Genomic DNA, 25,869 nt, shown 5'->3' with positions numbered 1-25,869 from the left:
CAAAAAATTCTAACCCTCAACAGTGCTACAGGGAAGGGAGCAACACTCAGATATCCGATGTGAGTAGATTCAAATGCCATATATTTCAGAGCAGAGCAACACCTGAATCTGGGGTCCTTTAGTCTAAGAACCATTTGTGGGGGGGGATCAGCCCAGCTTTAAAAGCACCAGGTTGCTGAGATGTAAAGGTGCATCTGGCAATTGCCTGGACAGGAGTAGCTTGTGTCCCACCCTGGACACGTGCAACATTCCACCAGAAGGGGATCCACTGAATGTTAACAACCTGCAGAAGTGGGCAGGTTGCCTTGGTGGTTCTCCCTCTCCAGAAAAGAAGAAATGGAGGGTGCAGGAGACAGAAGCTGATTTCAGTGCTAGTTCTCGGCCAGATTCAAGCCATGACCATTCAGCTGTGGATTCCATAAAAGTGCTATTCCTGATGGAAAAGGAAACATTTCTTTCTGAGATCATGAACACTGCAGGGAAGACTCCTGCTGCTCTGACCTGCACATGCCCTCAGGAGGGTAACACAAGCACAGAATAAGGCACAACTGCTCAACGAAACCTGTCTGGAATAATGCAATGATCAATATGTTCCTAGAGAGTCAGCAAAGAGTCAAAAATGGACAGAAAAACTGTGCAGCTCTAGGAACTGTGCAGATGAGATACTGGGGGCATGTGTGGCAAAAAACTACTCATGTATCCTTGAAAAGGATCAGGCCCTAGACAACTCCTGGTATTTCCAGGGGACTAACAGAGAGGGCATAGAAAGACCATGACCAAAATGAGGCCAACACAATTTTTCTCTGAGCACTCTTTGAGTAGAAACAGGGTCCAACCCTCCCAGCTGATGCAGAACTGTGTGCAACAGGGAGTGACCATCATGCAGAGATGGGAAAAGAAACAAAAAATGATGTGTCATGACCCCTCACATGGCAATCCTTGGGCATGTGGGCAAGAAGCACGAGATGACGCCCAATTCCTGACAACATGGACAAAACTAAACCCACAGGAATGACACAGGTGAACATATTTGTCCACAGAGGATACTGCCAAGTGACGATATAAGCATGCCAAATGCACCCAGCATTGGTTTTAGCCAGGAAACCCATGAATCTCTCATTCCAGCACTTAGAGAAATGACACTTCATGTAGGAAAGAACAGAGAATTAGCAGGGAAATGAAAGGGCAGCAGTGCAGGAAATCAGGACTGAATCCCTACCATTAACTGGGATGGTTCACATTTGACAGGTACTGGTCAGAAAATTATGACTTCCACAAAGGTGCCTCTGGGCCTGAGGCAGGTCAGGACTGCTATAAAAGGCAGCCCAAGTCTCTGCTTTCACATCCACTTCTCTCACCTCCTCCTCCTCTTCAGGAATCAGGTGAGTGGGAAGCCACTTCTCCTCTGCCTGCTGCTGCTGCTTCAAGACCAGCTGTTGCCTGGCTGGTGGTCTCAGCTGAGAGGAGCTATAAGAGCCCAGGGCTGTTGCAAGGCTTGTGCTGGGAGAGGGCAGAGGAGAGAAGGTCTTGTTCAGACAGAGAGAGGCTGGGACTTGGCTGAGGTAGTTCCTGGGCTTTGAGCTGGGCACTGCAATGGGGGCCAGGAGGTGCCTTGACTGCAGGGTGTTTGGGTGCAGTGCTGCTTCTCATGTGTCCTCACTTTGTGCTTCTCCCTGTCTTCCATTCTAGGTGCACCTGTGAGCCTGAGCCATGTCCTGCTGCAAGCCCTGTGACCCTTGCTGCCAGCCCTGTGGCCCCTGCCCGCTGGCCAGCAGCTGCAATGAGTGCTGTGTCAGGCAGTGCCAGAGCTCCCACGTTGTCATTGAGCCGCCTGCTGTGCTGGTGACCCTGCCTGGGCCCATCCTCAGCTCCTCCCCACAGAACACTGCCGTGGGATCCTCCACCTCTGCTGCTGTTGGCAACATCCTCAGCTGTGGCGGAGTGCCCATCAACTCTGGGGGCTTTGACATCTCCTGCATCACCAACTGCTATGGTGGCAGCAGATGCCGTCCCTGCTAAACCTGCTGGCAATGTCTTCTGGCAAGAACACCCAAGACTTCAAAGGATGGATTTGGGCAGGAAATAGAGCTTCAGAAAATTTTTTTTGGAGCTTTGGACCATCCCTTCCTTGTTTTACTCTCCTCTCCGTTTCTGTCCCTTATTTCCCAAGGCAGTGTAGTCAGGACCTGCCATTCTTCCTACTTCAGCAGATCAGTGCAAAGAACACCACATGGGAGCTCATCTTAGTAGCTGTTCCTGTTGCTCTCTGTAAGCCATCTCCTTTTCTTCTTTCAACTTAATAAAACTGTATTGCCTTCAAGCCTTTGTGTCTGAGTCATCTGTTGTTCTGGGGAACTTTTCCATTCTCCTCAGGAAAAAGGTGCAGGAGGCAATGTTTGGGGCTCGCTGGAGCGGATTTTAATTTGATGTCCTTCTCCCTTGGAGATGATGAAGAACATGCCTGGCTACTTGGCAGCCAAAGGGCATCACGGAGATTTTGGCTCCATAGGAGTGTAGATGGGAAACAACAATGCCTGGGTACAGCCCGCAACTCATCTCTTCCTATCGTTCCTTCATTGCTTGGCCTAGGGTTTATAGCCAGCACACCTGGGAACAAGGAGATGAGATCCAAGCCTCACACAGTCCCTCAGCACTCGGCAGGGCCCAGCTGCTGCCCAGACACGCAGGGCTGAGGGGACCGCACCTCTGGGCACAGCCAGCAGGGGCGCTGCTGGCTCCGGCCGGGCAGGGCGTGTGCGATGATTCCCCCATGGCAGCAGAGGGCACCGTGCTGTGCGATTGGGGATAACGTGGTAATGGCACCTTGGCCAAGAATGGAAGGGATGGAGGAAAGACTTTGGTTTGCGAAGCCCGAGGGGCAGATGATTCAGTGCCCCAGCTGGACTCTCAGGAGGAACAAGTTGGAAAGGCAGGAACCAGCTAAAATCTTGGGGTTGTGGACGAGAATTATCAGAAGCTCGGCAGCTTTTATTGGAACTACACGATGTCTCAGCAAGCAGGAGCTGTGGGATTACAGTCCAGCAAAACCCAGAGCAGTGCCAAAGAAGCAGCAGGGGCCCAGTTGTGGCAGCCTGGCTCTAAGCAGAGCAAGGAAAGGTGAGGTAAGGATTCCAAGCACCTGGACATATGGTAAAAAGTCCCACTTTTAGTGATGTAGAGTGTTAACAAGATCCCAGTGCAACACCTGCTCTTACAAGCAGAGCTCCCCCCACAGTAAGAGAAAGGCAGCAGGAGACAAAACACAAAAGTGGCGACAAATTCTCCCCACTGTGCTGCACTGTCACCTCAGAAAACAGAGAGAGAAAGAGAGCCAGGGGCTGCACCCAACCCCATTTTCCCACTCCAAATAGATCTTGGCATCTCTGGCCTCCAGGAGAAACCCTCAGAGATGAGCCATGCAGCCAGATACCCAACTCCCCTGAGCTTGGCTACTACTTTTGTCATTCTCAACTACCCAGACCTTAATCTTTCCTAGCAAATTATGGGACAAAATTCCAGGAGGAAAAAGCATCACACAAGGAGATTCTGACCCTCAACAGCACTAAAGGGAAGGGAACAGCACTCAGCTATGCTATGTAGGTAGATCCAACTGCCATATATCTCACAGCAGAGCAACACCTGTATATAGGTTCCTTTGGTCCAAGAACGATTTGCAGGGTGGTCTCGGCCATACTCAGTCTGCACCACGCTGCTGAGATGTAGAGGTGCATCTGGCATGTGCCTGGACAGGAAGAACTTGTGTCCTACCTTGCCACCAGCAACATTTCATCAGAAGGGGATCCACTGAATGATAGCAACCTGCAGAAGTGGGCAGGCTGCCTTGCTGTTTCTCCCTCTCAATAAAAGAAGAAATGGAGAGTGCAGGAGGCAGAAGCTGATTTCAGTGCTAGTTCTCTGCCAGCTTCAAGCCGTGATCATTTAGCTGTGGATTCCACACAAAATGCCACTCCTCATGGCAAAGGAGACGTGTGTTGCTGAGATCCTGAATGCTCCTGTGAAGAGTCCTGCTGCTCAGACCTGCAAATGCCATCAAGAGGGTCACCCAAGAACAGAATGCTGTCTGTCTGTACAAACACTTCAGTATAGAATGATGCAAAGATCTGTATGGTCCCAAAGAGTCAGCAAAAAGTCAGGAACAGCCAGAAAAGACGTGCAGTTCTGGGAGCTCCACTGAGGAGATACAGGGGACAAGCGTAGCAGAAAACTACTCAGTTGTCCTGGACAAAGATCAGGCGCCAGACAATTCCTGATATTACCAGAGGACCCACAGAGAGGGCACAGAAAGCTGACGAGCCAAATGAGACCAACACAATTTTTCCCTGAGCACTCTTTGAGTAGCAACAGGGTCCAACCCTCGCAGCAGATGCAGAACTGTGTGCAACAGTAAGTGACCAACATGCAGAGATGGGAAAAGCAACAGAAAATGATGTCTCATGAGCCTTCACATGGCAGTCCTTGGGCATGTGGGCAAGGAGCACAAGACTGACGCCCATTTGCTGACATCCTGAAAAAAACCAAACCCACAGGAATGACACAGGTGAACATATTTGTCCACAGAGGATGCTGCCAAGTGATGGTCTGAGCATTCTAAATGCACCCAGCATTGGTTTTAGCCAGGAAACCTTTGAATCTCTCATCCCTGCACTTAGAGAAATGACTCTTCATGTAGGAAAGAACAGAGAATTAGCCAGGAAATGAAAAGGCAGCAGTGCAGGAAATCAGGACTGAATCCCTACCATTAACTGGGATGGTGCACATTTGACAGGTACTGGTCAGAAAATTATGACTTCCACAAAGGTGCCTCTGGGCCTGAGGCAGGTCAGGACTGCTATAAAAGGCAGCCCAGGTCTCTGTTCTCTCATCCACTTCTCTCACCTCCTCCTCCTCTTCAGGAATCAGGTGAGTGGGAAGCCACTTCTCCTCTGCCTGCTGCTGCTGCTTCAAGACCAGCTGTTGCCTGGCTGGTGGTCTCAGCTGAGAGGAGCTATAAGAGCCCAGGGCTGTTGCAAGGCTTGTGCTGGGAGAGGGCAGGGGAGAGAAGGTCTTGTACAGACAGAGAGAGGCTGGGACTTGGCTGAGGTAGTTCCTGGGCTTTGAGCTGGGCACTGCAATGGGGGCCAGGAGGTGCCTTGACTGCAGGGTGTTTGGGTGCAGTGCTGCTTTGCATGTGTCCCAACTTTGTCCTTCTCCCTTCCTTCCATCCTAGGTGCACCTGTGAGCCTGAGCCATGTCCTGCTGCAAGCCCTGTGACCCTTGCTGCCAGCCCTGTGGCCCCTGCCCGCTGGCCAGCAGCTGCAATGAGTGCTGTGTCAGGCAGTGCCAGAGCTCCCACGTTGTCATTGAGCCGCCTGCTGTGCTGGTGACCCTGCCTGGGCCCATCCTCAGCTCCTCCCCACAGAACACCGCCGTGGGATCCTCCACCTCTGCTGCTGTTGGCAACATCCTCAGCTGTGGCGGAGTGCCCATCAGCTCTGGGGGCTTTGACATCTCCTGCATCACCAACTGCTATGGTGGCAGCAGATGCCGTCCCTGCTAAACCTGCTGGCAATATCTTCCGGCAAGAACACCCAAGAATTCAAAGCTTGGTTTTGGGCAGGAAAGAGAGCCTCATAGAATTGTATTTAGAGCTTTGGATCATCCCTTCCTTGTTCAATTCTCCTCTCCATTTCTGTCCCTCACTCCCCAAGGCAGTCTAGTGTGGACCTGCCATCCTTCCTTCGTCTGCAGAGCAGTGCAAAGAACACCACATGGGAGCTCCATCTTAGTGGCTGCTCCTGGTGCTCTCTGTGAGCCGTTTCCTTTTCTTCTGTAAACTTATTAAAACTGTATTGCATTCAAGCCTTTGTGTCTGAGTCATCTGTTGTTCTGGGGCACCTCCTCCAGTTTGCTCAGGAAAAAGATCGAGAGAGCAATGTTTGGGGCTCACTGCAGTGGATTTTATATTGTGCCCCTTTCTCTTGAAGCTGATAAAGAGCATCCCTGGTTACTGGGCAGCCAAACGGCCATCATGAAGGCTTTGGCTCCATAGGAGTGGGGATGGGAAACAAAAATGCAAGCGGACAGCCCAAAACTCATCTCTTCCCATCCTTCCTTCATAGGTTAGCCTAGGGTCTGTAGCCAGCACAACTGGGAACAAGGAGATGAGATCCAAGCCTCACACAGTCCCTCAGCACTCGACAGGGCCCAGCAGCTGCTCAGTCTCGCAAGGCTGACGGGATCGCACCTGCGGCCACAGCCAGTAGGGGCGCTCCTGGCTCGCAGCCGGGCAGGGCGCGTGCGATGATTCCCCCATGGCAACAGAGGGCGCTGTGGTGCAAGCTCGGGGGCCATGTGGTAATGGCGGCTAGACAGAGATGGGAAAGGATTGAAGAAAGGCTTGGCTTTACAAATCCTGAGGGGCAGCTGATCCGGCTGCCCCAGCTGGACTCTCAGGAGCAGCAAGCTTTAACGGCAGGAATGTGTAAAATCCTGAGCTGGTGGGCGAGATCTATCAGAATCTTTGTAGCTGTAGCTGGAACTGAGAGATGTCTCAGTAGGTAGGGAGCTACAGTGCAGCAAAGCTCAGAGTAGTGCAGAAAAAGCCACAGAGGCCCAACAGTGTCAGCCCAGTTCCAAGCATTGCAATGGAAGATGAGGACTGCATTCCGAGCAACTGAACACATGGTGAAAAATCCCTCTTTCATTGAGGTAGAGTGTTAACAAGGTCCAAGTGCAATGACTGCTCTTACAAACAGAGCTCCACTCACTGTAGAAGGAAGGTCGCAGGAGATAGAACCCCACAATGATGATAAATGCTCTTCACAGGACTACGGTCTCTCTCCCCTCCGTTAGTGGAGAAAGAAAGCAAGCCAGGGGCTGCACCTAACTACATTTTCCAACATCCAACTGTCTGAGCATCTCTGGCCACCAGTAGAAACCTACAGATATGAGAAGTGCAACCAGATGACATCTTTCCCTGAGCTTGGCCACTTCTTTTCTCTTTCCTACGAACACAGTCATTAATATTTCCCAGTAAATTATGGGGCAAAATTCCTTAAGCAAGTAGCATCAAAAAGAATAAGTCTGATCCTCAAGAGCCTCGAAAGGGGAGGGAACAGGCGCTCAGGTATGCTATGTTGTTATATCTGACAGCAGAGGAACACCTGAATATGGGTTCCTTTGGTCCAAGAAACATTTCCTGGGGGATCTCATGGTTGTTCAGTCAGCACCATCTGCTAAAATGTAGAAGTGCATCTGCCATTTGCCTTGACAGGAGGAACCTGTGTCCCACCCTGGACACATGCAACATTCCACCAGAAGGGGATCCACTGAATGATAACAACCTGCAGAAGTGGGCAGGCTGCCTTGGTGGTTCTCCCTCTGCAGAAAAGAAGAAATGGAGAGTGCAGGAGTCCAAAGATTATTTCAGTGCTAGATCTCTGCCAGCTTGAAGCCATGACCATTTACCTGTAGATTCCATACAAAGTGCCATTCCTGATGGCAAAGGAACATATTTCTATCTGAGATCATGAATGCTGCAGGGAAGAGTCCTGTTGCTCTGACCTGTACATGACCTCAGGAGGGTCACCCAACCACAGGATGATACACATGTGCTTAAACACAGCAGCATGGAATAATGCAAAGATCTGTATGGTCCCAGAGAGTCAGCAAAGAGTCAGGAACAGACAGAAAAAATGTGCAGATCAGGAAACTCTGCAGATGAGATACTGGGGACAAGTGTGGTAGAAAATCACTCAGTTATCCTGGACAAAGATCAGGCGCCAGACAATTCCTGATATTACCAGAGGACCCACAGAGAGGGCACAGAAAGCTGACGAGCCAAATGAGACCAACACAATTTTTCCCTGAGCACTCTTTGAGTAGCAACAGGGTCCAACCCTCGCAGCAGATGCAGAACTGTGTGCAACAGTAAGTGACCAACATGCAGAGATGGGAAAAGCAACAGAAAATGATGTCTCATGAGCCTTCACATGGCAGTCCTTGGGCATGTGGGCAAGGAGCACAAGACTGACGCCCATTTGCTGACATCCTGAAAAAAACCAAACCCACAGGAATGACACAGGTGAACATATTTGTCCACAGAGGATGCTGCCAAGTGATGGTCTGAGCATTCTAAATGCATCCAGCATTGGTTTTAGCCAGGAAACCTTTGAATCACTTATCCCAGCACTTAGAGAAATGACTCTTCATGTAGGAAAGAACAGAGAATTAGCCAGGAAATGAAAAGGCAGCAGTGCAGGAAATCAGGACTGAATCCCTACCATTAACTGGGATGGTGCACATTTGACAGGTACTGGTCAGAAAATTATGACTTCCACAAAGGTGCCTCTGGGCCTGAGGCAGGTCAGGACTGCTATAAAAGGCAGCCCAGGTCTCTGTTCTCTCATCCACTTCTCTCACCTCCTCCTTCTCTTCAGGAATCAGGTGAGTGGGAAGCCTCTTCTCCTCTGCCTGCTGCTGCTGCTTCAAGACCAGCTCTTGCCGGAGACCTCTGGATTTCAGCTGAGATGGGCTGATGCAAGGCTGGGAGCTGCTTGTGCTGGGAGAGGGCAGGGGAGAGAAGGTCTTGTACAGACAGAGAGAGGCTGGGACTTGGCTGAGGTAGTTCCTGGGCTTTGAGCTGGGCACTGCAATGGGGGCCAGGAGGTGCCTTGACTGCAGGGTGTTTGGGTGCAGTGCTGCTTTGCATGTGTCCCAACTTTGTCCTTCTCCCTTCCTTCCATCCTAGGTGCACCTGTGAGCCTGAGCCATGTCCTGCTGCAAGCCCTGTGACCCTTGCTGCCAGCCCTGTGGCCCCTGCCCGCTGGCCAGCAGCTGCAATGAGTGCTGTGTCAGGCAGTGCCAGAGCTCCCACGTTGTCATTGAGCCGCCTGCTGTGCTGGTGACCCTGCCTGGGCCCATCCTCAGCTCCTCCCCACAGAACACCGCCGTGGGATCCTCCACCTCTGCTGCTGTTGGCAACATCCTCAGCTGTGGCGGAGTGCCCATCAGCTCTGGGGGCTTTGACATCTCCTGCATCACCAACTGCTATGGTGGCAGCAGATGCCGTCCCTGCTAAAGCTGCTGGCAATATCGTCTGGCAAAAACACCCAAGAATTCAAAGCTTGGTTTTGGGCAGGAAAGAGAGCCTCATAGAATTGTATTTAGAGCTTTGGATCATCCCTTCCTTGTTCAATTCTCCTCTCCATTTCTGTCCCTCACTCCCCAAGGCAGTCTAGTGTGGACCTGCCATCCTTCCTTCGTCTGCAGAGCAGTGCAAAGAACACCACATGGGAGCTCCATCTTAGTGGCTGCTCCTGGTGCTCTCTGTGAGCCGTTTCCTTTTCTTCTGTAAACTTATTAAAACTGTATTGCATTCAAGCCTTTGTGTCTGAGTCATCTGTTGTTCTGGGGCACCTCCTCCAGTTTGCTCAGGAAAAAGATCGAGAGAGCAATGTTTGGGGCTCACTGCAGTGGATTTTATATTGTGCCCCTTTCTCTTGAAGCTGATAAAGAGCATCCCTGGTTACTGGGCAGCCAAACGGCCATCATGAAGGCTTTGGCTCCATAGGATTGGGGATGGGAAACAAAAATGCAAGCGGACAGCCCAAAACTCATCTCTTCCCATCCTTCCTTCATAGGTTAGCCTAGGGTCTGTAGCCAGCACAACTGGGAACAAGGAGATGAGATCCAAGCCTCACACAGTCCCTCAGCACTCGACAGGCCCCAGCCCCAGCTGCTGCCCAGACTCCCAGGGCTGACGGGATCGCACCTCTGGCCACAGCCAGCAGGGGCGCTGCTGGCTCACAGCCGGGCAGGGCGCGTGCGATGATTCCCCCATGGCAACAGAGGGCGCTGTGGTGCAAGCTCGGGGGCCATGTGGTAATGGCGGCTAGACAGAGATGGGAAAGGATTGAAGAAAGGCTTGGCTTTACAAATCCTGAGGGGCAGCTGATCCGGCTGCCCCAGCTGGACTCTCAGGAGCGGCAAGCTGGAATGGCAGGAACTATCAATAATTCCAGGGTCATGGCTGAGATATTTCTGTAGCTCTGCAGCTCTAGCTGGAACTGCATGACGTCTCAGCAGGCAGCGGCTGTAGGGCTATAGTGCAGCGAAATCCAGATCAGTGCTGAAGAAGCAGCAGGGGCCCAGCAATGGCAGCTCAGCTCCCAGAAGGGGAAGAAAAGGTTGGGTGCTGATTCCAAGCACCTGAACGTATGGTGAAAAGCACCTCTTTTACCGAGGTATTGTTTTAACAAGGTCCCAGTGCAACACCTGTTCCTACAAGCAGAGGTCCACTCACAGTAGAAGAAAGGCACTAAAAGACAGAACCCCACAGTGGCAATGAATTATCCCCACAGCTCTGCAGGCTCTCTCTTCTCGGAAAGCTGAGAGAGAAAGAGTGCCAGAAGCTGCACCCAAGCCCATTTTCACCACTCCAAATGTCTTAGCACCTCTGGCCTCCAGAAGAAACCCTCAGAGGGGAGAAGTGCAGCAAGATGCCCCTGAGATTGACAATTTTTTTCTCTTTCTTTAGTATCCAGTCGTTAATGCTTCCCAACAAGTTATAGGAGATAATTCCTTGAGGAAGTCGAATCAAAAGGAAAGATTCTAACCATCAACAGCTTCGAAAGGTAAGGAAGCAGCACTCAGCTGTGCTATGTGGGTAGATCCAACCGTCCTATATGTCACAGCAGAGAACACCTCAATATGGGTTCCTTTGGTACAAGAAATATTTCCTGGGGGGTCTGAGCCTCACTCAGTAACACCAGGCTGTTGAGATGTAGGAGTGCATCTGGCATTGGCCTGGACAGGAAGAGCCTGTGTTCCACCCTGCCACCAGCAACCATCCACCACAAGGGGATCCACTGAATGATAACAACCTGCAGAAGTGGGCAGGCTGTCTTGGTGTTTCTCCCTCTCCAGAAAAGAAGAAATGGATAGTGCAGGAGGCAGAAGCTGATTTCAGTGCTAGTTCTCTGACAGCTGGGAGCCATGGCCATTTAGCTGTAGATTCCATACAAAGTGCCATTCCTGATGGCAAAGGAAATATGTTTCTCTGTCTGAGATCATGAACACTCCAGGGAAGAATCCTGCTGCTCTGACCTGCACATGCCCTCAGGAGGGTCGCCCAAGCACAGAATGAGACACGTATACTCAAACACACCAGCATGGAATAATGCAAAGATCTGTGCGCACACACAGAGTCAGCAAGGATTCAGGAAGAGACAGAAAAGATGTGCATTTCAGGGAACTCTGCTGAGGAGATACAGGGGACAAGTGTCCCAGAAAATCACTCAGGTATCCTGTACAAGGATCAGGCCACAGAAAACTCCTGATATTCCTAGAGGACCCACAGAGAGTGCACAGAAATCTGATGAGCCAAATGAGGCCAACACAATTTTTCTCTGAGCACTCTTTGAGTAGCAACAGGGTTCCACCCTCCCAGCAGATGAAGAACTGTGTGCAACAGGGAGTGACCATCATGGAGTGATGGGATAATCAACTGAAAATGATGTGTCATGACCCCTCACATGGCAATCCTTGGCCGTGTGGGCAATAAGCACGAAACCGATGCCCATTTCCTGACATATTGGATAAAACCAAACCCACAGGAATGACACAGGTGAACATATTTGTCCACAGAGGATGCTGCCAGCTGGTGGTGTGAGCATTCTAATGATTCTAAATGCACACAGCATTGGTTTTGCCCAGGAAATCCTTGAATCTCTCATCACAGTTTTTAGAGAAATGACCTATTTCGTGTAGGAAATCATAGAGAATTAACTGGAAAATGAAAAGGCAGCAGAACAGGAAACCAAGACAGAACCCCTACCATTAATTGGGATGCTGCACATTTGACATGTATCGGTCAGAAAATTATGACTTCCACTAAGGTGCCTCTGGGCCTCAGGCAGGTCAGGGCTGCTATAAAAGGCAGCCCAAGTCTCTGCTCTCTCATCCACTTCTCTCACCTCCTCCTCCTCTTCAGGAATCAGGTGAGTGGGAAACCTCTTCTCCTTCTGCTGCTGCTGTTTCAAGGCAAGCCCTTGCCTGGCTGCAGGTCTCAGCTGAGAGGGGCTGTCATAGTACAGGACTGGGAGCTGCTTGTGCTGAGACAGGGCTGGGGAGAGAAGGTCTTGTGCAGACAGAGAGAGGCTGGGACTTGGCTCAGGTGGCTCCTGGGCTTTCAGCTGGGCACGGCAATGGGGGCCAGGAGGTGCCTTGGCTGCAGGGTGTTTGGGTGCAGTGCTACTTCTCACATGTCCTCACTTTGTGCTTCTCCCTGCCCTCTGTGCCAGGTGCACCTGTGACCGTGAACCATGTCGTGCTGCAAGCCCTGTGACCCTTGCTGCCAGCCCTGTGGCCCCTGCCCGCTGGCCAGCAGCTGCAATGAGTGCTGTGTCAGGCAGTGCCAGAGCTCCCACGTTGTCATTGAGCCGCCTGCTGTGCTGGTGACCCTGCCTGGGCCCATCCTCAGCTCCTCCCCACAGAACACCGCCGTGGGATCCTCCACCTCTGCTGCTGTTGGCAACATCCTCAGCTGTGGCGGAGTGCCCATCAGCTCTGGGGGCTTTGACATCTCCTGCATCACCAACTGCTATGGTGGCAGCAGATGCCGTCCCTGCTAAACCTGCTGGCAATGTCTTCCGGCAAGAACACCCAAGACATCAAAGCATGGTTTTGGGCAGGAAATAGAGCTTCAGGAAATTCTATTTAGAACTTCAGACCACTCCTTCCTTGTTCAATTCTCCTCTCCATTTCTGTCCCTCACTCCCCAAGGCAGTCTAGTGTGGACCTGCCATCCTTCCTTCGTCTGCAGAGCAGTGCAAAGAACACCACATGGGAGCTCCATCTTAGTGGCTGCTCCTGGTGCTCTCTGTGAGCCATCTCCTTTTGTTCTTTCAACATATTAAAATTGTCTTGCATTCAAGCCTTTCTGTCTGAGTTGTGTGTTGTTCTGGGGCATCTCCTCCCTTTTGCTCAGGAAAAAGGTAGAGAAAGTAATGTTTGGGGCTCGCTTCAGTGGATTTTCTTTTTGCCCTTTTCATTGGAGCTGATGGAGAACATCCCTGGCAACTTGCCAGCCATAGGCCATCAGGTAGGCTTTTGCTCCATAGGAGTGGGGACGGGAAACCAAAATGCAAGGGGACAGTCCACAACTCATCTCTTCCTATCCTTCTTTCATTGCTTGGCCTGGGGACCTGTGGCCAGCACTCCGGAGAACAAGGAGATGAGACCCAAAGCTCACACAGTCCCTCAGCACTCAGCAGGGCCCAGCCGCTGCGCAGACATGCAGGGCTGAGGGGACTGCACCTCCGGGCGCAGCCAGCAGGGGCGCTGCTGGCTCCCGGCCGCGCAGGGCGCATGTGATGATTCCCCCATGGCAGCAGAGGGCGCCGTGGTGTGAGCAATGGGGCCATGCGGTAATGGCAGCTTGACCGAGACAGGAAGGGATGGAAGAAAGGCTTTGCTTTACAATCCTAAGGGGCAGCTGATCCCACTGTCCCATATGGACTCCGGGGGGCAGAAAGCTGGAATGGCAGGAACGAGCAAATATTCCAGGGTAGTGGATGAGATTTATCTGGATCTCTGTAGCTGTGGCTGGAACTGTGGGATGTCTCAGCAGGCAGGGGCTGCATAGCTACATTGCAGCAAAATCCAGACCCCCTGCTGAAGAAGCAGCAGGGGTCCTTCAGTGGAGTCCTGACCCTAACATTGCAAGGAAAGGCGGGGTACGGGATTCTGAGCGCCTGGACATATGGACATAAGGTGAAAAGTCCCTCTTTTACTGAGGTAGAGTGTTAACAAGGTTCCAAATCATTGCCTCCTCCTATGAGCAGAGCTCCACGCACAGTAAAAGTAAGGCAGCCGGAGACAGAACCCTGCAGTGGTGAAGAATTCTCCCCACAACTCTGCATTGTCTCTCCCCTACAAAAGCTGAGAGACAAAGAGAGCCAGGGGCTGCAACCAAGCCCGTCTTGCCAGTCCAAATTTCTCGGCATCTCTGGCCAAAGGAGAAACCCTCAGATAAGAGAAGTGCATCCTAATGCCCTTCTCACCTGAACTTCGCCACTTCTTTTCTCTTTCTATAGTACCCAGTCATTAATGTTTCCTAGAAAATTTTGGGATAAAATTCCTTGAGGAAAAAGAATCAAAAAAAAGTTGAGCACCATCAACAGTTTCTAAAGGCAAGGGAGCAACACTACCCTATGTTAAGTGGGTAGATCCAACTGTCCTATATCTCACAGTAGAGTAAGATCTGAATATGGGTTCCTTTCATCCAAGAAAAATTTCTTGGGCAGTCTTAGCCCAGCTAGGTCTGCGCCAGGATGCTGACATGTAGAAATGCATCTGGCATTGGCCTGGACAGAAGGAGCCAGTGTCCCTCCCTGGCCACCTGCAACGTTCTACCAGAAGGGGATCCACTAAATGATAACAACCTGCAGAAGTGGGCAGGCAGTCTTGCTGTTTCTCCCTCTCCAAAAAACAAGAAATGGAGAGTGCAGGAAGCAGAAGATTATTTCAGTGCTAGTTCTCTGCCAGCTGGAAGCCATGCCCTTTCAGCTGTAGATTCCATACAAAGAGCCATTCCTGATGGCAAAGGATCTCTGTCTGAGATCATGAACACTCCAGGAAGAGTCCTGCTGCGCTGACCTGCACATGCCCTCAGGACGGTCACCCAAGCACAGAATGATGCACATATGCTCAAACATACTAGCCTGGAATAATGTAAAGATCTGTATGGTCCCAGAGAGTCAGCAAAGACTCAGGAACAGCCAGAAAAAATGTGCAGTTCTGGGAACACCTCTGAGGAGATACCGGGGACAAGTGAGGCAGAAAATTACTCAGGTCTCCTTGACAAGGATCGGGCCCTAGACAACTCCGGGTATTTTCAGGGAACTCACAGTGATTACACAGAAAAACCATGAGCCAAATGAGGAAAACACAATTTTTCTCTGTGTACTGTTTGAATAGCAACAGAGTCCAACCCTAGCAGCAGATGCAGAGCGCTAGGCAACACTGAGTGACCATCAAGAAGAGATTGGAAAAAGTAAATGATCTGTCATGTCCCCTCAAATGGCAGTCCTTGGGCATGTGGGTAAGAAGCACGAGACGGACGCCCACTTCCTGACAACCTGGACTAAACAAACCCACAGGAATGACACAGGTGAACATATACTTCTGCAGAGGATGCTGCCAAGTTATGATCTAAGCATTCCAAATGCAGCTGGCCTTGGTTTTGCCCAGGAAATCCTTGAATCTCTCATTCCAGCACTTACAGAAATGACCCTTCATGTAGGAAAGAACAAAGAATTAGCAGGGAAATGAAAAGGCGGCAGAACAGGAAACCAGGATTGAATCCCTCCCATTAACTGGGATTGGTGCACTTTTGACATGAGCTGGTCAGAAAATTGTGGCTTCTACAAAGGTGCCTGTGGGCCTGAGGCAGGGCAGGACTGCTATAAAAGGCAGCCCAAGTCTCTGCTCTCTCATCCACTTCTCTCATCTCCTCTTCAGGAATCAGGTGAGTGCAAAGCCTCTTCTCTGCATCCTCCTGCTGCCGCTTCAAGAGCATCTCTTGCCTGAGACCTGCATCCTCAGGGGGTCATCCCTGTCAGCTGAAATCCAGGGGTTTCAGCTGACAGGGGCTGGTGCAAGGCTGGGAGCTGCCTTTGCTGGGAGAGGGCAGGGGAGAGAAGGTCTTGTGCAGGCAGAGAGAGGCTGGGACTTGGCTCAGGTGGCTCCTGGGCTTTCAGCTGGGCACGGCAATGGGGGCCAGGAGGTGCCTTGGCTGCAGGGTGTTTGGGTGCAGTGCTACTTCTCACGTGTCCTCACTTTGTGCTTCTCCCTGCCCTCTGTGCCAGGTGCACCTGTGACCGTGAACCATGTCGTGCTGCAAGCCCTGTGACCCTTGCTGCCAGCCCTGTGGCCCCTGCCCGCTGGCCAGCAGCTGCAATGAGTGCTGTGTCAGGCAGTGCCAGAGCTCCCACGTTGTCATTGAGCCGCCTGCTGTGCTGGTGACCCTGCCTGGGCCCATCCTCAGCTCCTCCCCACAGAACACCGCCGTGGGATCCTCCACCTCTGCTGCTGTTGGCAACATCCTCAGCTGTGGCGGAGTGCCCATCAGCTCTGGGGGCTTTGACATCTCCTGCATCACCAACTGCTATGGTGGCAGCAGATGCCGTCCCTGCTAAAGCTGCTGGCAATGTCTCCCGGCAAGAACACGGAAGGCTTCAAAGCATGATTTTGGGCAGCAAAATAGAGCTTCAGAAAATTGTATTTAGAGCTTTGGATCATCCCTTCCTTGTGCAATTCTCTTCTCCTTTTCAGTCCTTCACTCCCCAAGGCAGTCTAGTGTGGACCTGCCATCCTTCCTTCGTCTGCAGAGCAGTGCAAAGAACACCACATGGGGGTTCTATCTTTGTGGCTGCTCTTGGTGCTCGCTGTGAGCCGTTTCCTTTTCTTCTGTAAAATTATTAAAACTGTCTTGCATTCAAGCCTTTTTCTCTGAGTCGTCTGTTGTTCTGGGGCAACTCCTCCAGTTTGCCCAATAAGAAGGGGGGAGAATGCAGTGTTTCGGGCTCGCTGGAGCAGAATTTTTTTGGTGCCCTTTTCTCTTGGGGCTGATGGAGAACATCCCTGGCTATTCAGCATCCAAAAGTCATCATGGTGACGTTGGCTCCAAAGGAGTGGGGCTAAAAACAACACCACCGGGGGACAGCCCACAGCTCATCTTTTCCCATCCTTCCTTCTTTGCCTCGCCTACGGCCTGTGGCCAGCATTCCTGGAGACAAGGAGATGAGATCCAAACCTCACACAGTCCCTCAGCACTCAACAGGGCACAGCTGCTGCCCGGATACGCAGAGGTGAGGGGACGGCACCTCCGGGCACAGCCAGCAGGGGCGCTGCTGGCTCCCGGCTGCGCAGGGCATGTGCAATGATTCCCCCATGCCAGCAGAGGGCGCTGTAGCGCAAGCTCAGGGGTCACGTGGCAATGGTGGTGTGACTGAGATGGGAAGGGATGGAAGAAATTCTTTGCTTTAAAAAACCTGAGGGGCAGCTGATCCTGTTGCCCCATCAGGACTCTCAGGAGCAGCAAGCTAGAAGAGCAGGAAAGACTAAAAATCCTGCGGTAGTGGACAAGATCTATCAGAAGCTCTGCAGCTGTAGCTGGAACTGGAGGAATTCCTAGCAGGCCAGGGCTACAGTGCACCAAATCCCAGAGCATTGCTTAAGAAGAAACATGGGCCCAACAGTGGCAGCCGAGCTCCAAACAATGCAAGGAAAGCTTAAGTGGGGATCCCAAGCACCTGAACATATGGTGAAAAGTCCCTCTTTTAGTGACATAGAGTGTTAAACAGGTCCCAGTGTAACGGCTGCTCTTACAAGCAGAGCTCCACTTGCAGAAGAAGAAAGGCAGCAGGAGATGGAAAACTGCAGTTCTGACAAATTCTCCGCACAGCGCTATGGTCCCTTTGCCCACTGAAAACAGAAAGATAGTCAGGGGCTGCACCCACTCTCATTTTCACAGTCGTAGTATCTTGACATCTCTGGCCTCCAGGACAAACCCTAGATAAGAGAAATCCAGCCAGATACCCATCACCCCTGAGCTTGGCCACTTCTTTCCTCTTTCTTAAGGACCCAGTCATTAATGTTTCCTAGCAAATTAAGGGATAAAATTCCCAGAGGAAAAAAAATCAAACAAAAAGATTATAACTATCAACAGCTTCTAAAGGGAAGGGAGGAGCACTCAGCTATGCTATGTGGTAGATCCAACTGTCCTAAATCTCACCGCAAAGCAACACCTGAATAGCGGTTCCTTTGGTCCAAGAAAAATTTCCTGGGGGGTCTCAGTCATACTCAATCAGCACCAGGTTGCTGAGATGTAGAAGTCCATCTGCCATTTGGCTGGACAGGAGAAACCTGTGTCCCACACTGGACACCATCATTGCTGGACACCAGCAATGTTCCACCAGAAGGGGATCCACTAAATGATAACAACCTGCAGAAGTGGGCAGGCAGTCTTGCTGTTTCTCCCTCTCCAAAAAACAAGAAATGGAGAGTGCAGGAAGCAGAAGATTATTTCAGTGCTAGTTCTCTGCCAGCTGGAAGCCATGCCCTTTCAGCTGTAGATTCCATACAAAGAGCCATTCCTGATGGCAAAGGATCTCTGTCTGAGATCATGAACACTCCAGGAAGAGTCCTGCTGCGCTGACCTGCACATGCCCTCAGGACGGTCACCCAAGCACAGAATGATGCACATATGCTCAAACATACTAGCCTGGAATAATGTAAAGATCTGTATGGTCCCAGAGAGTCAGCAAAGACTCAGGAACAGCCAGAAAAAATGTGCAGTTCTGGGAACACCTCTGAGGAGATACCGGGGACAAGTGAGGCAGAAAATTACTCAGGTCTCCTTGACAAGGATCGGGCCCTAGACAACTCCGGGTATTTTCAGGGAACTCACAGTGATTACACAGAAAAACCATGAGCCAAATGAGGAAAACACAATTTTTCTCTGTGTACTGTTTGAATAGCAACAGAGTCCAACCCTAGCAGCAGATGCAGAGCGCTAGGCAACACTGAGTGACCATCAAGAAGAGATTGGAAAAAGTAAATGATCTGTCATGTCCCCTCAAATGGCAGTCCTTGGGCATGTGAGTAAGAAGCACGAGACGGACGCCCACTTCCTGACAACCTGGACTAAACAAACCCACAGGAATGACACAGGTGAACATATACTTCTGCAGAGGATGCTGCCAAGTTATGATCTAAGCATTCCAAATGCAGCTGGCCTTGGTTTTGCCCAGGAAATCCTTGAATCTCTCATTCCAGCACTTACAGAAATGACCCTTCATGTAGGAAAGAACAAAGAATTAGCAGGGAAATGAAAAGGCGGCAGAACAGGAAACCAGGATTGAATCCCTCCCATTAACTGGGATTGGTACACTTTTGACATGAGCTGGTCAGAAAATTGTGGCTTCTACAAAGGTGCCTGTGCACCTGAGGCAGGGCAGGACTGCTATAAAAGGCAGCCCAAGTCTCTGCTCTCTCATCCACTTCTCTCATCTCCTCTTCAGGAATCAGGTGAGTGCAAAGCCTCTTCTCTGCATCCTCCTGCTGCCGCTTCAAGAGCATCTCTTGCCTGAGACCTGTGGGTTTCAGCTGACAGGGGCTGGTGCAAGGCTGGGAGCTGCCTTTGCTGGGAGAGGGCAGGGGAGAGAAGGTCTTGTGCAGACAGAGAGAGGCTGGGACTTGGCTCAGGTGGCTCCTGGGCTTTCAGCTGGGCACGGCAATGGGGGCCAGGAGGTGCCTTGGCTGCAGGGTGTTTGGGTGCAGTGCTACTTCTCACGTGTCCTCACTTTGTGCTTCTCCCTGCCCTCTGTGCCAGGTGCACCTGTGACCGTGAACCATGTCGTGCTGCAAGCCCTGTGACCCTTGCTGCCAGCCCTGTGGCCCCTGCCCGCTGGCCAGCAGCTGCAATGAGTGCTGTGTCAGGCAGTGCCAGAGCTCCCACGTTGTCATTGAGCCGCCTGCTGTGCTGGTGACCCTGCCTGGGCCCATCCTCAGCTCCTCCCCACAGAACACCGCCGTGGGATCCTCCACCTCTGCTGCTGTTGGCAACATCCTCAGCTGTGGCGGAGTGCCCATCAGCTCTGGGGGCTTTGACATCTCCTGCATCACCAACTGCTATGGTGGCAGCAGATGCCGTCCCTGCTAAAGCTGCTGGCAATGTCTCCCGGCAAGAACACGGAAGGCTTCAAAGCATGATTTTGGGCAGCAAAATAGAGCTTCAGAAAATTGTATTTAGAGCTTTGGATCATCCCTTCCTTGTGCAATTCTCTTCTCCTTTTCAGTCCTTCACTCCCCAAGGCAGTCTAGTGTGGACCTGCCATCCTTCCTTCGTCTGCAGAGCAGTGCAAAGAACACCACATGGGGGTTCTATCTTTGTGGCTGCTCTTGGTGCTCGCTGTGAGCCGTTTCCTTTTCTTCTGTAAAATTATTAAAACTGTCTTGCATTCAAGCCTTTTTCTCTGAGTCGTCTGTTGTTCTGGGGCAACTCCTCCAGTTTGCCCAATAAGAAAGGGGGAGAATGCAGTGTTTCGGGCTCGCTGGAGCAGAATTTTTTTGGTGCCCTTTTCTCTTGGGGCTGATGGAGAACATCCCTGGCTATTCAGCATCCAAAAGTCATCATGGTGACGTTGGCTCCAAAGGAGTGGGGCTAAAAACAACACCACCGGGGGACAGCCCACAGCTCATCTTTTCCCATCCTTCCTTCTTTGCCTCGCCTACGGCCTGTGGCCAGCATTCCTGGAGACAAGGAGATGAGATCCAAACCTCACACAGTCCCTCAGCACTTAACAGGGCACAGCTGCTGCCCGGATACGCAGAGGTGAGGGGACGGCACCTCCGGGCACAGCCAGCAGGGGCGCTGCTGGCTCCCGGCTGCGCAGGGCATGTGCAATGATTCCCCCATGCCAGCAGAGGGCGCTGTAGCGCAAGCTCAGGGGTCACGTGGCAATGGTGGTGTGACTGAGATGGGAAGGGATGGAAGAAATTCTTTGCTTTAAAAAACCTGAGGGGCAGCTGATCCTGTTGCCCCATCAGGACTCTCAGGAGCAGCAAGCTAGAAGAGCAGGAAAGACTAAAAATCCTGCGGTAGTGGACAAGATCTATCAGAAGCTCTGCAGCTGTAGCTGGAACTGGAGGAATTCCTAGCAGGCCAGGGCTACAGTGCACCAAATCCCAGAGCATTGCTTAAGAAGAAACATGGGCCCAACAGTGGCAGCCGAGCTCCAAACAATGCAAGGAAAGCTTAAGTGGGGATCCCAAGCACCTGAACATATGGTGAAAAGTCCCTCTTTTAGTGACATAGAGTGTTAAACAGGTCCCAGTGTAACGGCTGCTCTTACAAGCAGAGCTCCACTTGCAGAAGAAGAAAGGCAGCAGGAGATGGAAAACTGCAGTTCTGACAAATTCTCCGCACAGCGCTATGGTCCCTTTGCCCACTGAAAACAGAAAGATAGTCAGGGGCTGCACCCACTCTCATTTTCACAGTCGTAGTATCTTGACATCTCTGGCCTCCAGGACAAACCCTAGATAAGAGAAATCCAGCCAGATACCCATCACCCCTGAGCTTGGCCACTTCTTTCCTCTTTCTTAAGGACCCAGTCATTAATGTTTCCTAGCAAATTAAGGGATAAAATTCCCAGAGGAAAAAAAATCAAACAAAAAGATTATAACTATCAACAGCTTCTAAAGGGAAGGGAGGAGCACTCAGCTATGCTATGTGGTAGATCCAACTGTCCTAAATCTCACCGCAAAGCAACACCTGAATAGCGGTTCCTTTGGTCCAAGAAAAATTTCCTGGGGGGTCTCAGTCATACTCAATCAGCACCAGGTTGCTGAGATGTAGAAGTCCATCTGCCATTTGGCTGGACAGGAGAAACCTGTGTCCCACACTGGACACCATCATTGCTGGACACCAGCAATGTTCCACCAGAAGGGGATCCACTAAATGATAACAACCTGCAGAAGTGGGCAGGCAGTCTTGCTGTTTCTCCCTCTCCAGAAAACAAGAAACAGAGAGTGCAGGAGACAGAAGCTGATTTGAATGCTACTTCTCTGACAGCTTCAAGCTCTGACCATTTCGCTGTAGATTCCATACAAAGTGATATTAGTGATGGCAAAGGTAACATCTTTCTCTCGGAGATCATGAACACTCCAGGAAGAGTCCTGCTGCTCTGACCTGCACATGCCCTAAGGACAGTCACCCAAGCACAGAATGATGCACATATGCTCAAACACACCAGCATGGAATAATGCAAAGATCTGTAACCACACACAGAGTCAGCAAAGACTCAGGAATAGACAGAAAAAGTGTACAGTTCTGGGAACTCTGACGAGGAGATACTGGGGATAAGAGTGGCAGAAAAATACTCAGGTATCCTTGTCAAGGTTCAGGCCTCGGACAACTCCTGATATTACCAGAGGACCCAAAGAGAGTGCACAGAAAGACGATGAGTCAAATGAAGCCCACCTAATATTTCCCTGGGCACTGTTTGACTAGCAACAGGGTCCAACCCTCCCAGCAGATGCAGACCTGTGTGCAACAGGTAATGATCGTCATGGAGAGATGGGAAAAGCAACTGAAAATTATGTGTCAGGACCCCTCACATGGCAGTCCTTGGGCATGTGGGCAAGAAGCATGAGACTGACGCCCATTTCCTGACAATTTGGACAAAACCAAACCCACAGGAATGACACAGGTAAACATATTTTTCTGCAGAGTATGCTGCCAGCTGATGGCCTGAGCATTCCAAATGCACCCAACATTGGTTTTGCCCAGGAAACCCTTGAATCTCTCACCCCAGACCACAGAAAAATGACCCTTCATGTAGGAAAGCACAGAGAATCAGCCGGTAAATGAAAAGGCAGCAGTACAGGAAACCAGGACTGAATCCCTACCATTAACTACGATTGGTGCACGTTTGACATGAGCTGGTCAGAAAATTGTGGCTCCCACTAAGGAGCCTCTGGGCCGGAGGCAGGGCAGGACTGCTATAAAAGGTAGTCCAAATCTCTGCTCTCTCATCCACTTCTCTAGACTCCTCGACAGGAATCAGGTGAGTGGGAAGCCCCTTGTCTTCTTCCTCCTCTGGCTGCCGCTTCAAGAGCATCTCTTGCCTGAGACCTGTGGGTTTCAGCTAACAGGGGCTGGTGCAAGGCTGGGAGCTGCCTTTGCTGGGAGAGGGCAGGGGAGAGAAGGTCTTGTGCAGGCAGAGAGAGGCTGGGACTTGGCTCAGGTGGCTCCTGGGCTTTGAGCTGGGCACGGCAATGGGGGCCAGGAGGTGCCTTGGCTGCAGGGTGTTTGGGTGCAGTGCTGCTTCTCACGTGTCCTCACTTTGTGCTTCTCCCTGCCCTCTCTGCCAGGTGCACCTGTGAGCCTGAGCCATGTCGTGCTGCAAGCCCTGTGACCCTTGCTGCCAGCCCTGTGGCCCCTGCCCGCTGGCCAGCAGCTGCAATGAGTGCTGTGTCAGGCAGTGCCAGAGCTCCCACGTTGTCATTGAGCCGCCTGCTGTGCTGGTGACCCTGCCTGGGCCCATCCTCAGCTCCTCCCCACAGAACACCGCCGTGGGATCCTCCACCTCTGCTGCTGTTGGCAACATCCTCAGCTGTGGAGGAGTGCCCATCAGCTCTGGGGGCTTTGACATCTCCTGCATCACCAACTGCTATGGTGGCAGCAGATGCCGTCCCTGCTAAACCTGCTGGCAATGTCTTCCGGCAAGAACACCCAAGAATTCAAAGCGTGGATTTGGGCAAGAAATAGTGATTCAGAAAATTGTATTTAGAGCTTTGGATCATCCCTTCCTTGTGCAATTCTCTTCTCCTTTTCAGTCCTTCACTCCCCAAGGCAGTCTAGTCTGGACCTGCCATCCTTCCTTCATCTGCAGAGCAGTGCAAAGAACACCACATGGGAGCTCCATCTTAGTGGCTGCTCCTGGTGCTCTCTGAGAGCCATCTTCTTCTCTTCTTTCAACTTAATAAATCTGTATTGGATTCAAGGCTTGGTCTCTGAGTGGTATGTTGTTCTGGGGCAACTCCTCCAGCTTGCTCTTGAAAAAGTTGGGGAAAGCAATGTGAGGGTCTCACTGCAGAGGATTTTATTTTTCACCTTTTTCTCTTGAAGCTAATGAAGAAGTTCCATGGCTAATTGGCAGCCAATGGCCATCATAGACACTTGGGCTCCAAAGGAGTGGAGATGGGAGCTAACAATACCTTGGGACAGCCCACAACACATCTCTTCCTCTCCTTCCTTCATTGCCTGGCTTGGGGGCCCGTGGCTAGTACTCCGGGAAACAAGGAGATGAGATCCAAACCTCACACAGTCACTCAGCACTCAGCAGGGCCCAGCTGCTGCCCAGACACGCAGGGCTAAGGGGACTGCATCTCCGGGCACAGCCAGCAGGGCTGCTGCTGGCTCCCAGCTGGGCAGGGCGCGTGCGATGATTCCCCCATGGCAGCAGAGGGCGCTGTGGTGCGAGCTCGGGGGTCATGCGGTGATGGCGTCTTGACCTAGATGAGAAGAGATTGAAGAAAGGCTTTGCTTTACAATCCTAAGGGGCAGCTGATCCAAATGCCCCAGCTGGATTCATGGGAGCTGCAACCTAGAATGGCTGGAATGAGTAAAAATCCCGGGATGGTGGATTAAACATATTGTAAGCTCTGCAGCTGAAGTGAGGCTGTAGGATGCCTCAGCAGGCAGGGGGCTATGGTGGAGTAAAACCCAGATTAGTGTCAAAGAGGCAGCAGGGGCCCAGCAGACGTAGCTCAGCTCCCAGCAGTGCTAGGAAAGGCGGGGTGGCATTCCGAACACCTGAACATATGGTGAAAACTGCCTGTTTTAGAGAGGTGGAGTGTTAACAAGGTCCCAGTGCAACAGCTGCTCTTACGGCAGAGCACAACTCACAGTAGAAAAAAGGCAGCAGGAGACTGAACTCCGTAGTAGTGACAAATTCTCCCCAGAGCGCAGCAGTCTCTCTCTGCTCCAAAAGCAGAGAGAGAAAGAGTGCCAGAGTCTGCAGCCAACCCCATTATCCCAGACCAAATATATCAGCATCTCTGGCCTCCAAGAGAAACCCTCAGAGAAGAGAAGTGCAGCCAGATGCTCTTCGCTGCCGAGCTTGGCCAATTCATATGTCATCGTTAAGTACCCAGTCATTAATATTTCCTAGCAAATTAGGGGACAAAATTCCTTGAGGAAGAAGAATCAAACAAAAAGATTATAACCATCAACGGACATTAAAGGGGAGGGAACAGCACTCAGCTATGCTATATAGGTAGATCCAACTGTCCTATATCTCACAGCAGACCAAAACCTCATTATGAGTACATTTGGCCCAAGAACCATTTCCTGGGGGGTCTCAGCCCTACTCAGTCAGCATTGGCCTGGACAGGAGGAGCCTGTTTCCCACTCTGGTAACCAGCAATGTTCCACCAGAAGAGGATCCACTGAATGATAACAAACTGTGGAAGTGGGCAGGCTGCCTTGGTGTTTCTCCATACATAAAAAATGAAATGGAGAGAGCAGGAGGCAACAGCTGATTTCAGCGCTAGTTCTCTGACAGCATGAAGCCATGACGATTTAGCTGTAAATTGCATAGAAGGTGACATTGTGATGGCAAAGGAAATATGTTTTTCTCTGAGATCATGAACACTCCAGGGAAGAGTCCTACTGCTCCGACCTGCACATGCCCTCAGGAGGGCCATCCAAGCACAGAATGCTACCTGTGTGCTCAAACACACCAGCATGGAATAATGCAAAGATGCCTAGGGTCCCAGAGAGTCAGCAAAGAGTCAGGAACGGACAGAAAAGATGTGCACTTCTGGGAACTCTGCTGATGAGATACTGGGGACACGTCTGCCAGAAAATTACTCAGGTATCCTTGACAAGGATCAGGCCCCAGGCAACTCCTAGTATTTCCGGAGGACCCACAGAAAGGACACAGAAATATCATGAGCCAAAGGAGGCCAATACAATTTTTCTCTGAGCAATGTTAGAGTAGCAACAGGGTCCAACCCTCGCAGCAGATGCCATCCTGTGTGCAACAGTGAGTGACCATCATGTAGAGATGGGAAAAGCAGTAGGAAATGATGTGTCATGATGCCTCACATGGCAGTCCTTGGGCATGTTGGCAAGAAGCATGAGACTGATGCCCATTTCCTGACATCTTGGAAAAAACCAAACCCACAGGAATGACACAGGTAAACATATTTTTACACAGAGGATGCTGCCAAGTCATGGTGTAAGCATTCCAAATACACCCAGCATTGGTTTTTGCCCAGGAAATCCTTGAATCTCTC

At 51.2% G+C, this 25,869-nt stretch overlaps 5 pseudogenes; all 5 read left to right on the top strand.

The window, feature by feature from the left end:
• The first annotated feature begins 1,240 nt into the window (after positions 1–1,240).
• LOC128940247 (feather keratin Cos2-2-like) lies at positions 1,241–2,019 on the top strand (annotated as a pseudogene).
• A 9,844-nt stretch (positions 2,020–11,863) lies between these two features.
• Positions 11,864–12,632, top strand: LOC128940246 (feather keratin Cos2-2-like; annotated as a pseudogene).
• Positions 12,633–15,396: 2,764 nt separating this feature from the next.
• LOC128940244 (feather keratin Cos2-2-like) lies at positions 15,397–16,199 on the top strand (annotated as a pseudogene).
• Positions 16,200–18,956: 2,757 nt separating this feature from the next.
• Positions 18,957–19,726, top strand: LOC128940234 (feather keratin Cos2-2-like; annotated as a pseudogene).
• A 2,769-nt stretch (positions 19,727–22,495) lies between these two features.
• LOC128940058 (feather keratin Cos2-2-like) lies at positions 22,496–23,268 on the top strand (annotated as a pseudogene).
• Positions 23,269–25,869: the final 2,601 nt, after the last annotated feature.

This window comes from Melozone crissalis, unplaced genomic scaffold (genome assembly GCF_028551555.1).
Source record: "Melozone crissalis strain CALT ecotype California unplaced genomic scaffold, PUWL_Pcris_2 ptg000032l_1, whole genome shotgun sequence".
Taxonomy (NCBI): Eukaryota; Metazoa; Chordata; class Aves; order Passeriformes; family Passerellidae; genus Melozone; species Melozone crissalis.
This window is presented reverse-complemented; position numbering and strand designations above follow the sequence as displayed.